This window comes from Nannospalax galili, unplaced genomic scaffold (assembly GCF_000622305.1).
Source record: "Nannospalax galili isolate Female #2095 unplaced genomic scaffold, S.galili_v1.0 scaffold263, whole genome shotgun sequence".
In the NCBI taxonomy this organism is placed as follows: domain Eukaryota; kingdom Metazoa; phylum Chordata; class Mammalia; order Rodentia; family Spalacidae; genus Nannospalax; species Nannospalax galili.
In genome coordinates, this window is record NW_008350402.1 from 2,411,468 (window position 1) to 2,424,788 (window position 13,321).

The 13,321-nt window shown below is 41.6% G+C and overlaps 1 protein-coding gene and 1 pseudogene across 7 annotated transcripts in view; one reads left to right on the forward strand and one right to left on the reverse strand.

The window, feature by feature from the left end:
* The window catches only part of Rnf38 (ring finger protein 38), a 130,816-nt gene that overhangs the window by 62,787 nt on the left and 54,708 nt on the right, over window positions 1-13,321 (forward strand). For 2 of the 7 annotated variants that reach the window (XM_017801819.2, XM_008847713.3), the window contains exon 1: window positions 12,810-13,261. The exons of 3 other annotated variants lie outside the window; for them this stretch is intronic. The gene's annotated coding sequence lies outside the window, so the exon portion shown is untranslated. Of the gene's footprint in view, window positions 1-12,809; window positions 13,262-13,321 lie in introns of those variants that run through there. 2 more of the 7 variants (XM_029570726.1, XM_029570727.1) reach the window with 2 other exon arrangements.
* Window positions 5,201-6,343, reverse strand: LOC115072824 (annotated as a pseudogene).

Here is a 13,321-nt window from a genome sequence, read left to right on the forward strand (position 1 = left end):
AAAGCGTGAGGGAGTGTCAATGCTAGGGACTGAGCCTTAAGCCTGTGTGATCTGAAGCTATCTCCTGGTAGATTGTATCAACTGAAAGTTAAAAAAAAAAGAAATGATTAAAATCATTTAAATTACATTTAATCATAAATATACATAAAATCATTTAAAGTGTAAAGGTACACAAATGTGGAAAAAGGAATAACCATTTAAGGGGTTAGTGTGCATGGAGCTGGAAATGGCTCAGCAGTTAAGAGCACTGGCTGCTCTTCCAAAGGACCTGGGTTCAATTCCCATCACCCACATGGTGGCTAACAACTATCTGTAACTCCACCACTTCTCTTCCTGTATGCAGCTCCAGGACTTGGACATCAGTGCTTTGATATCTCCTTGCAGAGAGATGGTTTACTTTGTTTTGTTTTCTGGGGTCCTATGCATGGAACCCAGGGCCTTGTACGTGCTAGACAAGCAGTCTACTGATGAACTATACTCCCAGTTCTCTTTCCATATATGTGGACTTGCCTATTCTGTGAGTTTCCTACAAATGGAATCACACAGTATTTAATCTTTTGTGTCTGGCTTCGTTCACTTGCATAGTCATTTCAAGGTTTATATTGCAGCATAGATTAATACTTTATTCTAAAGGTGAATAATATTTGTTTGGATGTAACACAATTTGTTTATTCACTCCTCAGTTGGTAGACATTGGAGTTGTTTCTATTTTGTAATTATTATGAACAATGATGCTTTTAACATTCTCAGGGACTAACAGGGATCACAGTAATGATTGTGACATGACATCTCCTTATAGTTTTATTGTTTCCATAGTGACTAATATGCTGAGTGCCTGTCTACTTTTTTTGTTATTGTAATCGAATACCCTGGCAAAAAAAACTTAAAGGAGAAAGGGTTTATTCTGGCTCACCTCAGTTGGAAGTACAGTCCATCATGGTGGTGGTCACAGCAGCAGAAGCATGAGGCAGCTGGTCACACTGCATCTACAGTTAAGAAACAGAGATAGATGATGCTCTTGCTCAGTCCAGGGAATGATGCCACGCACAGTAGGCAAGTCTTCCAACCTTCATTAACCTAATCAAGATAATTCCTGGAGGAGCCAGCTGGGGATGATGACACAGGCCTTTAATCCCAGCACTCCTTTGGTAGAGGCAGGAGGATCTGTAAGTTCAAGGTCAGCCAGGACTATTTAGTGAGAACCTGTCTCAAAATAATTATGATAATAATTATTAACATTAGTATTATTAACAATATTAATAATAATTATTTTCCACAGCAGCTCATCTCCCATGTGATCCTGTATCTCATCAAGTTGACAAATTTCAAGTTATTTGAGGGGAGAAATCTCTTGAAATTGTTTTATATTTATTATTTCTATTATGTATCTGAGTGTTTTGCTTGAATGTATGTAAGCGCACCACATGCATGCAGTGTCCCACAGAGGCCAGAAGAAGGTGTTAGATCCCCTGGAACTGGAGTTAAGAACGGCTGTTAGCAGCCACATCAGCACTGGGAATTGAACCCAGGTCCTCTGGAAGAACAGCAAGTGTTCTAAACTGCTGAATCATCTCTCCAGCCTGGATATTTTTCTTTTGTCACGTATTTTATTGCTTTTGTGTTTAGGAAGTCTGTCTCCATATATTTAACCTGTATTTTCTCTTTTTAAAAATTTTACTACATTTTAGCAGGGCATGATGGTGCACTCCTTTAGGCCCAACACTCGGGAGGCAGAGGCAGTTGGATCTCTCTGTGAGTTCGAGGCCAACCTGGTCTGTATAGAAAGTTCCAGGCTAGCTGGGGCTACAGGGAGACCTGACTCAAAAAGACCAAAAAAAAATTTTTTTACTACATTTTATTTCTTTCTTGTGTGTATATGTGTGTGGGTGTGTGGGTACCACTGCACATATGTGGATATCAGAGGACAACCTTAAATAGTCAGTTCTCTGCTTCTGCTTTGTGAGTCCTGGGAATCAAACTCAGGTTATCAGGCTTCACACCAAGCACCTTTACATATTGAGCCACCTCACCAGCCCTACATGTATTTGCTTAAAGATTTGTTAATTTTACATCATCTTTCTTGGTCTACCTGGAATTTGCTCTGTGGTGTTATATGACTGAGTTTGCTTGTTTTGTTGCTGTAGTTGTTTAAAGACAGTCTCCCAGTAGCCCTAGCTGGCCTGGAACTCCCTACACAGATTGGGCTGTCCTCCATCTCCTGGAGAGATCTGCCCGCCTCTGCCTGGGATTAAAGGTGTGAGCCACCAGGCCCCCTGGCTGTGTTTTTACATAGATTCTCAATTTACTGTGAAATAGTTGAGGTAATTAGAAGTATGATGTAATAATAGATATCTTGGGGTCACTGTGCTAAGTTTATTATTTTACTGTTAAGCAAGAAAGGAGGAGATAGACTTTCTGTAGGAGCTGAAATACCTTATTTACTCCACCAAAAGTTGTAGCACTTCAAGAGTTTTTCTTTGAGGCTATGATCTCCATTTTGTGGTACTGATTAGAATTCTACTGAGGCAACACAGTTCCTGAAGTGAAGCCTGGTAATGCCTGTAGAATGAGGCTTAGGGAGGAGGCCGCAGGCTTTGTGGAGATGCACATCACAAATGCCTGCAATATATACCCGTTTGGCAGAGTTCCAAAAATATGTCACCAGCAGAAGCTACTGCAAGAAACGGGCAGTTTCATTGAGCTGTTAACATTTCATGTATGGCATTAGGATTCTCTATAGCAGTGTGTGTCATGCTGACCAAATCACTGATTTGCAGATACCTGAGCTGCACTAGGATTCCCTGAAGTGTGTCCTCAAACACAGGGAAGTAACAGGGTGTTGAAGTGCTCTAGCCAACTAAGAGAACACATAGTATGTCTTGTATCTAAAATGTAAGACTCTCTGGGGTTAGAGAGATGGCTCAGCAGTTAGAAGTACTAGCTGCTCTTGCCAAGGACCTGGGTTCAGTTCCCAGCACCTACATGGTGGCAGTATACTCATACACAAAAATAAAATATTTTAAAAATAAAAATGAATAGAAGAATCTCACTTTCATGTATTCCCTTTTTATTTTCTGTTCAGTGATTTCTTTTCCATTGTTCTCCCTAATGAAGGAGCTACCTGTCTGTGTTTCTTTGTCCTTTAATTATTGCTTATGCCATCATTTATTATTTTTAATTTTTTTAAAATTTCAAAAAAAATTTCATATGTTGTATTTTGCATTCCTGAATGTAAGTGCCCATGTTATGAAATGCCCACAGAGGCCAGACGGGACGTTGGATCCCCTGGAACTAGAGTTATAGACAGTTGTTACCATCATGTGAATGCTGGGAACTGAACCTGGGTCCTCTGAAAGAGCAGCCAGTGCTCTTAACTGCTGAGCCATCACTCTAGCCCCATTTTTTATTTTTTTGAAGCACATATGTAAGTATAATCCATTTCAGTCCCTATTTTACAGACTTCCAGATTATATTTTCCTTTAATGCCCTGTTGTTTCTCTTAGCTGCAGCTGACTAGCTTTGTCTTTCTTCCCCAGATAACTTCTGGGATGTTCTGTGTCTGTGTCCTGAAGATTGCCCTTCCAGTGGGTCTTTTAACCCAGGGCTTCTTGGTCATTAGCCTTACACCTAGTTGCTGTTGACACTGATCCCTTGAATCCTCTTGGCTTAAGTTTGGGCCCAGTTTCTAGTTTATTGCAGTGAATATAAACCATAGTGAAGCCTCAGGTTTAACAGATGGGCATTATAACAAAGAGAATTCGCTGTGCCCCTGGAGTTGTCCTTCTTTCTGATGAAGTTCCCTTAAATACCACTGTTTTTCACTCCAGAGTAGATTCTAAACAACTTGCATTTACTCTTGGTTGGAGTAAAAGTTTGAAGGAGACTTTAGGAGGCAATTTAAAATGTATCTAGAAAAAAATTTTAGAGGCTGGAGAGTTGGCTCAGTGGTTAAGAGTACTGACTGCTCTTGCAAAGGACTGGGGTTTGATTCCCAACACCCGCATGGTGGCTAACAACTATCTGTAACCCCAGTTTTAGGGGGATCTGACACCCTCTTTGGCCTCTGTCAGCATTGTGTAACATGGGTACATGTACATACAAGCAGGCAAAATGCTCATAGACATAAAATAGAAAAAAAATTTAAAGCATATCTGTTTTGATCCAGCAATTCTACTGCTATAAATTTGATTTTATGGCCAGGCATGGTGGCGCACGCCTTTAGGCCCAGCACTTGGGAGGTAGGGCAGGCGAATCTTTGTGAGTTCCAGGCCAGCTGAGGTTATAGGGAGAGCCTGTCTCAAAAAGACCAAAAAAAGAAACAAAAATAAAAACAGGAAAAAAAAAAAAACCAAATTAATTTTAGTGGTCAATTATTATACTGATAACATGAAAATTCTTACAAACTATATCCATAAAAGCCTGGAACTCACTATGTAGCCCAGGTCGGCCTCAGTCTCACAGAGATGCCTGTCTTTGCCTCCTGAGTGCTGGCATAAAGGCATACACCACCATACCTAGTACATTAGAATTTAAAATAAAAGATAGTTTATCTCTAATAGTGAAATTACAGACTCTGTTGAAAGGAATATTATAGATCCGTGCATAGTTAACTTTTTTCTGTGCCTCTGGCTATACAGTGGATTTGGCAAAGCTACAGTATTAAAATAGGATATTTATTCCCTGAGATAAAGTTTCTAAAGTGATCTAGTGAGAATTACAACTATGATAGCTCCCAAGATGCTCTTTGTTACCCAGAACAGAATGAGCAACAGCTCTGCTTCAGATGATATCAGAGGGCTGGGGAAATGGCTCAGTGGGCAAAGCATTTGCCGCCTAAGCATGAGAACCTGACTTCAGCTCCCCAAAGCCCACATAAAAGCTGGGCATGGTAGTACATGTCTGTAATTCCCTTGCTCCTATGGGAAGATTTGAGGAGACAGAAGATCACTCTAAACTTGTGGGCCAGCTACTTTGGCATAGGCAGTAGCAATAAAACAAGAGACTGTCTCCTGAAGTCGTCCTCTGATTTCAACACATACCCTTAAAAACAAACCCTCCTGCTCACAGACATATACACAATAGGGCATTAAAAGAAAAAAAAATCACATTCTCATTTACTGAACACACAGCAGTGGTCAAGAATCATGAATTGTAGACTGGACCCCCGGACTTAATGCAAAACACCCTGTACAGAAAAGTTTCAAGCTACTAACTTGACTGAATCCAGTACTGAATGGGCTTCTTCATACTCTTCAGCTTCTTCTAAGTCTTTTTCACTTTCTAATATCTGCTGCAGATTGGTATATGCAGCCTCTAACCTGCGGGATCATCATCTGGGATTCTTGCAGGCTCTCTGCCTGCTTCATAATGGCATAGTTCTCACCATCTTCAGCTTTCATTTTTTTCAATCTTTTCTTCTTGTTGCTTTGCTTCTTTTTCATACATTACTTTTTACTTTGACCAATCGCTTCACACCAGTCTTGATCTTGATCTCCCTGAGGATGGGCCATGGTCCCTTGAGCACTGGAGGAAGGAAAGGGGACTACAATAGGGCATTTTTAAATAGGTAAAGGCAGGCCATCCAGAGGAGGCTTTATTGCCTCAGGGTCAGTTTCTGCCCTTATATCATGAATATGCTATGATGTGCAGTGCATACTTGTACCCTTGGCTCTCTCTCTATTATCTGTACTGTTTGACTCTGCTTTTCCCTAAACATTCAGATTTAGCCACTTGTCCGTTGTATTCTTTTTGACTGATGGCTCTTCACCTGGATTTTCTTTGACCTCTTTCCTGCTTTTTCACTACCGTGTTTTCTCTTGGGGCTAAAGAAATGGCTCAGCGTTAACTTGCTGCTCTTGTAAAGGACCCAGGTTTGATTCCCACCACCTACATGGCAGATAACGACCATACATAACTCCAGTTCCAGAGGATCTAATGCCCTCTTCTGACCTCTGCAGGCACTGCATGACACAGGTTCACCTACATACATGCAGGCAAAACATACACATAAAATTTAAAAATAAAAAAGTTTCTATCACCCCAGTTTCTGTGCTATCTCTGTCATTTCTCACTTGCACTGTGGAAACAGCCATCTGACCCCACAGCCTGATCCTTAACTGGCCATGTATTAAGGAAGTTGGTCAGTGGACTTGGTTCTTGAATGAGCCTTTGTTGCCCTCTTCTGTATTTTAGCAGTGATAATGGGAAGTTGCTGCTAATATACCTTTTCCATTTTTGACAGGTGTTAACATTTCTGGGTGAAACTGCTTATGTGGATTGTTTGCAGCAGATAAAATCTTGGCCTGCTTACTGCTCAGCCAGTGTACCTACACTGCAGTTCCATCTTACCAAGTTCTTTTAGCTGATTTTGGTGGAAAGGACAGTTTGGGGAGGAGAGTGAGCAGAAAAAACTTTGAAAAATTTTTGAAATTTATGTTTTTGCCTTCTTCCTTTATCCTTTTCTTCTGTTTTATGCCCCATTTAACCTTAGGATCTTACCTATTGAGAAAGATGGAATTACCACTATTGGAAATATCTAAATATCAGTTGAACTACTTATTAAAACACTTGACTTGTACTTCTTGTGATCTCTTGCCAGATTTGATGAGACTTGACCTTGGCTTGAGGAACTTTATTGTCTACTTGCAGAAGAATTAGGCAAACACATAATCGCAAACACATAAGTATTAAGACTACATTAGAGCGCAAGGGAAAAGCCACTAACTTGTTAGATTGTGGCTCTGGCCAGGACATTTGGCAGTCGATGTGAAGACAGAACAGACTAATTCCTGACAGTGTTAACCAGTAATCAGTAGAGGTCAAGGATTTCCAGCAGAAGACTCTTATCTACCAAATACCTATTTGAGTATTTTCGTATGAATGGTTCTTCAGGATTTGGACAAACCATTCTTTATGTGCATCTCTTTAGTCATGCCTTTTAATGTCTTCTCTGCAGTTCAACATGGCTCCAATATGGGCATCTGTGATGGCAAAAGCATAAATGTAGACTACCTTCAAGGAGCTTATAGTTTAATAGGGAAAAAAGACATTAGTAACTATTGCATCATGTTATGATAGAAGTATGTTAAGAGATAATAAATATAACCTACAACCCCAGTCTTTTTAATAAAATGGTCTTTCAAATAGCCATTATTTTGATAATCCTTGATATCTAGAAAGGAAAAATCTGAAAAACAAAATTTTCAGTTATCAAGTGACAGAACATTAACACATAAAATTTGTAATTATTGGGGCTGGAGAGATGGCTCAGTGGTTAAGGAACTCACTTGCAGAAGACCGGGTTCAAATCCCAGCACCCACATGGCAGCTAACAACTGTCTGTAACTCCGGTCCCAGGGGATCCGACAGCTTCTTCTGACCTCCGTGGGCACTACACAACATGGGTATACTTACCTATATGCAGGCAATACACGCATACACATAAAATAAAAATAATAAATTTTTTTTAAGAATCAAAAATTTTAAATTATTTTTTTATGTAGTGCGCTTGAAAATGTTTATAATACCTTTCAAATTGGTGTGATTGGGAGGTGGTTTTCCAAAAGCAGATTGTGAACTTCAGAATCAGGTCCTCATTATCTGTATCTTAAGATTGTAGTTGTTTTTCTCCTTAGTCAGAAATAAAGATTGAACATCCAAAGAAATTTAATTCCATGTACAGTTTGGTAGCCAATTAGTTTTCTCAAGCATTTAAAGAAGGTATAATAACCAGCCTTACAATAACATTTCTAGAGAATAGGAAATGAAAGACAGTATGAGAAGATGAACACTGATTTTTTTTTTTTTTTTTTGGTCTTTTTGAACCAGGGTCTCCCTATAAGCCCCAGCTGTCCTGGAACTCACTATGTAGAGCAGGCTGGCCTTGAAGTCACAGAGATCCACCTGCCTCTGCCTCCCAAGTGCAGGGATTACAGGTATGCACCACCATGCCCGGTGAACCCTGATAATTTTTAAGGCTGGCAAAAATCTTTGTAATAAAAACCAACATGGACAATTATAGCTAAGTATCTACAAGAACACAAACATTAAAAAGTCCTAAACAAAATAGATAGTAAACTATGTCCACTAGTATTTTAAAATTCTTATTTACTTAATTTTTTTTATTATGTGTATGAGTGTATTGTCTGCATGTAAGTGCACCTGTGTTGTACAGTGCCCTCGGAGGTCAGAAGAGGGCATCAGATCCCCTGGAACTGAAGTTATTTGTGGTTGCTAGCTGCCATGTGGGTGCTGGCAGTGGAACCTGGGTCCTCTGCAGGAGCAATCAGTGCTCTTAACTGCTGAGCCATCTTTCCAGCTCCCTACCTGTATTTTATTTTATTATTTTTTAAAATTTATTTATTATTTTTATTTTATGTGTACATGTGTATTGCCTGCATGTAGGTAAGTGCACCTGTGTCGTGTAATGCCCACAGAAGACAGAAGAGTCTATCAGATCCCCTGGAACTAGAGTTACGGACAGTTGTTAGCTACCATGTGGGTGCTGGGATTTGAACCTGGGTCTTCTGCAAGAACAACCAGTGTTCTTAACTGCTGAGCCATCTCTCCAGCCCCACCTACCCATATTTTAAAAGGACAAAACAGTAAGACCAAAATGAATTTATTAGCAAATTAAATTGCTTTAGTAACCAAAACCCAACCAAATCTAATTTAAACATTAACAGAAAAATTATACAGAATACAAAGAAAATTTTGACAAAATTAAAAACCATTTACATGGACTTTAGCAAAGTAGAAGAGACCTCCTTAATTTGCTAAAGGGATCTACTAAAAACCAAACCCTGCAAACTTGATACTTAATGTTTTCTAGTGGAGCTATGTAACAAGAAAAACACAACTGCCCTTACCATATCTGTTTAATTTTGTATGAGAGCTGCTAGCTACTGCAGTTAAGAAACTCAAATGAATGTATATGGGGAAGAAAAGATTGAGCAGTTGTTCTCTGCTAAATGTATAGAATTTAAACAGGATTGTGTATTAAAAACTCAATTTGATGCAAACTATTTTAATAACAATTTTGTTAAAAACTGTAATAAACCTAAGAACTATATTGCAGGATAATTGCAGAATATCATGAAACTCTATTGAAAAAATGTAAGAGTTGAATAAATAGAAGGCCAGACATGGGAAGACACAGTTGTGAATCTTCCATTCCTCTCTAGATTCAATGACATTGCACTTAAAATCCTGGTATGTTTACTTATTCTTTTTCTTTCCCTCTATTCTTCCTTTTTCTTCAGAATTCTTATTAAAATTTAATGGAAATTCAAAGAACAAAGTGCTTTTGAAAGGAAGAAAAGATGACTTGTTTTAACAGGTAAAAAGAAGCCTTTTTAAAGCCACAATAATTATGAAGTATGATGTTAGCACAGGAATAAAACAATTGGACATGGTGGTGCATGCTGATTGAGACCAGCTTGGTCTACATAGTGAATTCCAGGTCAGCTGGCACTACAGAGAGACCCTGTCTTAAAAAAACAAAGAATAAAACAGTAGAATAGATCACTGAACCCAGAAACTAAATCCAAACTTGATTTTTAACAGAGGCTCAGTTAGAAATCCAGGCTTTTCAGTATGTGATACGGTGTTAAATAAGTGTTTACATGGGCAATAAAGTTATTTTTTTTTAATATTTTATTATTTTTATTTTTTGTGTATGAGTGTATTGCCTGCATGTATGTGAGTGCACTGTGTCGTGCAATGTTGGAGAGGTCAGAAGAGAGCTTCAGATTCCTCTGAACTGGAGTTTTAAGGACAGTGCGTAGCCGCCATGTGGATGTTGGGAATCAAACTCGGGTCTTGTGCAAGAGCAGTCAGTGCTCTTAACCGCTGAGCCATCTCTCCAGCCCCAAGTTTTTATTTATTAAATATTTTTATTAATTTATCTTTTATATGTATGAGTGTTTTGCCTGCATGCATGTAAGGGGACCCATGTTGTGCAGTGCACTTGGAGGCCAAAAAAGGGTGTCAGATCCCCTGGAACTGGAGTTAAGGATGGTTGTTAGTCACCATGTGGGTGCTGGGAACTAAACCCAGAACCTCTGCAAGAACAGCCAGTGTTCTTAACTGCTGAGCCATCTCTCCAGCCCCAAATTTTTTTTTAAGATTTTTATTCTGTGTATAAATGTGTATATATGTGTACCACATGTGTGCCTGGTGCCCACGGAGGCCAGAAAAGGCATCAGATCCCCTTGAACTGAAGTAATGACCATTTGTGGGCAACCATGTGTATGTTGGGAACCAAACCAGGGTCCTGTACAAGAGCAGCAAGTGTCCTTAACTCCTGAGCCATCTGTCTAGCCCCTGGTCTTGAATTCCTAAATGTTTTTGCCTTGGCCTCTCAAGTGCTGGGATTACAGGTATATACCATTCACTAACTTGATCAGTTCTAGGTCATATATAGATATAAATGTGAAAAGGAAAATGCAAATCTCTTAGAAAATATCTTAATGATTCAAGTGCAGAAAAAGAGGTTAGGTGGGTGTGGGTATGTTGAGGATCCAACCCAAGGCCTTAACAATGTTAGGCAAATGCTCTACCACTGTGCTACACCTCCAGCCCGGAAGATTTAAGTAGCATACCAGGTTAACCCCAAACCACTAGCTATAGTTAAAAACTTACAGGTGGGGAAAATGAATGGCGTTTTCGTGTGTTCTGTTAGTAATGTTCCAGTAAAGAGAAAAAAATATGGTGGCATAAAAAAGAGAGGAAAAATTTTAGAGTCAATCTTTGAGTAAATAAGAAGGCAAGATTTAGAATTGGAATGTCGTGAACTTTCTCGCTTGGCAATCAGCTCTAAAATCCTCTGCAGTTCCTGTGTACTGGTTGATGCCTACTAGATCAGGTTTTGTGATGACTGCTGTTATTCCTGTGGATTAGAATGGTAGCTCACTTGAATAGAAAATCTCAGTGACTATCAGACCCAGTATGAAGGTACTTCATTATTTTCCTGTTTGGTTAGCAGTGATTTGTTACATTATTTTAGAAAGAAACTTAAATGACTTTTTACTTAAGAACAGTTTTTAGTAGTCATTCACAATTTTCACCTGTCAAGGAAACCAGGCAAAAGCAGCCCTGAAGGCAGCCCTGAAGTTGTTCTCACAAAGCTCTTGCCATAGCAACAATTTCAAATGCTGAGTATACAACTTCATAACTGATCTTGTTAAGTCATAAGTTGTCCTACCTACATGGAACTAGCTGATTACCTTTGGAATGTTGCAGATACTGAACATTCTCATTGGGGAAAATTACTAGCTCTCCAACAGACTTTCTGCCTTTGGGGGCAGCCATACACACACCAAATAAAACTAGCTGGCCAGCTGGGGCTACAGGAAGATCCTCACAAAGACCAGGGGGGGAAAAAAAAAAAACCAAAAACCCAACTTGTAGCAGGATTACTGTTGAACAGCTACTTAGATACAATTCTACAATTCAAGCCCTTCTACATTAGGTTACTATGGTCAAAGCATGCCTGCGCATTGGGTTTATACCAGTATGAGAGGTTAAGAAATCATTTAGACAGCCTGGCGATTGTCTACACCTTTAATCTTAGAGGCAGGCAGATTCCTGTGAGATTGAGGCCAGCCTGGTCTACATAGCAAGTTCCAGGAGAGTTACAGGCCAGCTGGGGCTACAGGGAGAACCTTTCTCAAAAAAAAAAAAAAAAAAAAATCCTTTAGAGAAGAAACTGCATCCATTACTTGCATCCAAAGGCTTGAGATTTTGAGTTGTGATATGTAAAATTGAAGTTTTTCAATCATCTCCAAATTGGCTGCTTTGGAAGACTAGCTGAGACTTTGGGGGAGACCTCGATAAATAATAGACCACATGATGGGAGTATAGGACTAGGGTGAGAAGATATTGCACTGGGGCTTATCTCATTCCAGCTTCCCTTTGTGTTAGAATTGTCACTGGGACTTTGATTCAGCAGTTGCTAAGCACCTACCCTGTGGGCCTTGGAGTTAAGAGTCACAATAGAGCAGTGGTGCTCAGTTTGATACTGCTAATAAATGTCCAGAGGTAGCTGAGGCCCAAAGAAAGGTTTATGCACTATCCAAAAAATGACAGTCTGGACTTGCTTGCCTTCCTCTCTTCTTTTGCCCCCTCCTCTTTCCCTCTCTTCGCCTCTCTTTCTCATCCAGCCTCCATTTTGATTTTTGCACAGTGGGTCTCAATACTGTAAACCAGGCTGGCCTGGAACTCTCCACAGCCCGACTGAGTCTGGATTTTCTGCTCACTTTGTAATTTCGCTCGACCACCTTTGAAACATGTCGGCCACCTTCGTAAGAATTACGTAACTTCTGCTTTAAAAAGTCCACTGCCTCCATAATTTCCAATGGCATTTGACTATCTTTTTCTTGTATTTCTTAGGCATTTATAGTCCTACTTCCTCTATTGGGTGTTGAACACAGTCAGGAACCAGGCCGGCTTTAGCCTCAGAGCTTATGTCAAAGCCCTCAGCACGGTTAGAGTGACTCGTCCTGAGGGTACGCCGAGTTGGACACACCTTGTTCCAGTGTAAGAACCTCCTCTCTAGTAGTAAAAGTCCTGCCACATAAATAAATGCGAGGTTTCCGTGCTGCTGCTTGCAGCTCGCTGAGTTTGGGGTAGCAGGCAGGGAACAGCTTGGGCGGTGCTGCCCTCCCAGCGGGCGGAGCCGTGGGCCGAGCGCAGGGGCGGGGCTGCGCAGGGCTACTGCGCCGCGGGCTCTGTTGCCGGAACTGGCTCGAGCTGCGCGCCTGGACGCACGGCCCCGCCCCCGCAGGGTGGAAACAAAGCGGGCTTGGCGGGCGGAGAAAGGAGCGGAGCGGAGCGCTCTGGCAGTCTCGCGCGCCTGGCGGGCTAGGTTGGTGCTGGCGAGGGGCGGGGCGGGCACCTCCAGGCCTAGTGGCAGGGGGCGTCGCCTGCCTGCCAGTGCGCCGACGGGGCGGGGCCCTTGTGCAGCTTGCGGGGCCGGGCCTTTGGGACGCTGGGCTGAAAGGATGGGGCCTCCGCGGCGTTAACCGACTGTCAGCTCTGGGCGTGTAGCCGTAGTTTCCGGGCGAGGTACGTGTGATGGTGCCAGGAGGAAGGAAGCGCCGTGACAGCGCCTCTGTCGGAGACCAGGTTCCGGGAGTGAGGAGGCCCTGCGACGACGGAGCTGGCGAGCTGGCCGCCGGCGGGCCGAGCGGTCACAGTAGGAGGCGGCGGCCCGGCCCGGAGCGGCAGGAGCATCCCCGCACGGCGGAGCCTCCCCTCCCAGGTACTAGCCGCGGCGGTTGTTGGCTCCCGCGGGAGGGCGGGACTGGCCGCGGGAGCCTGA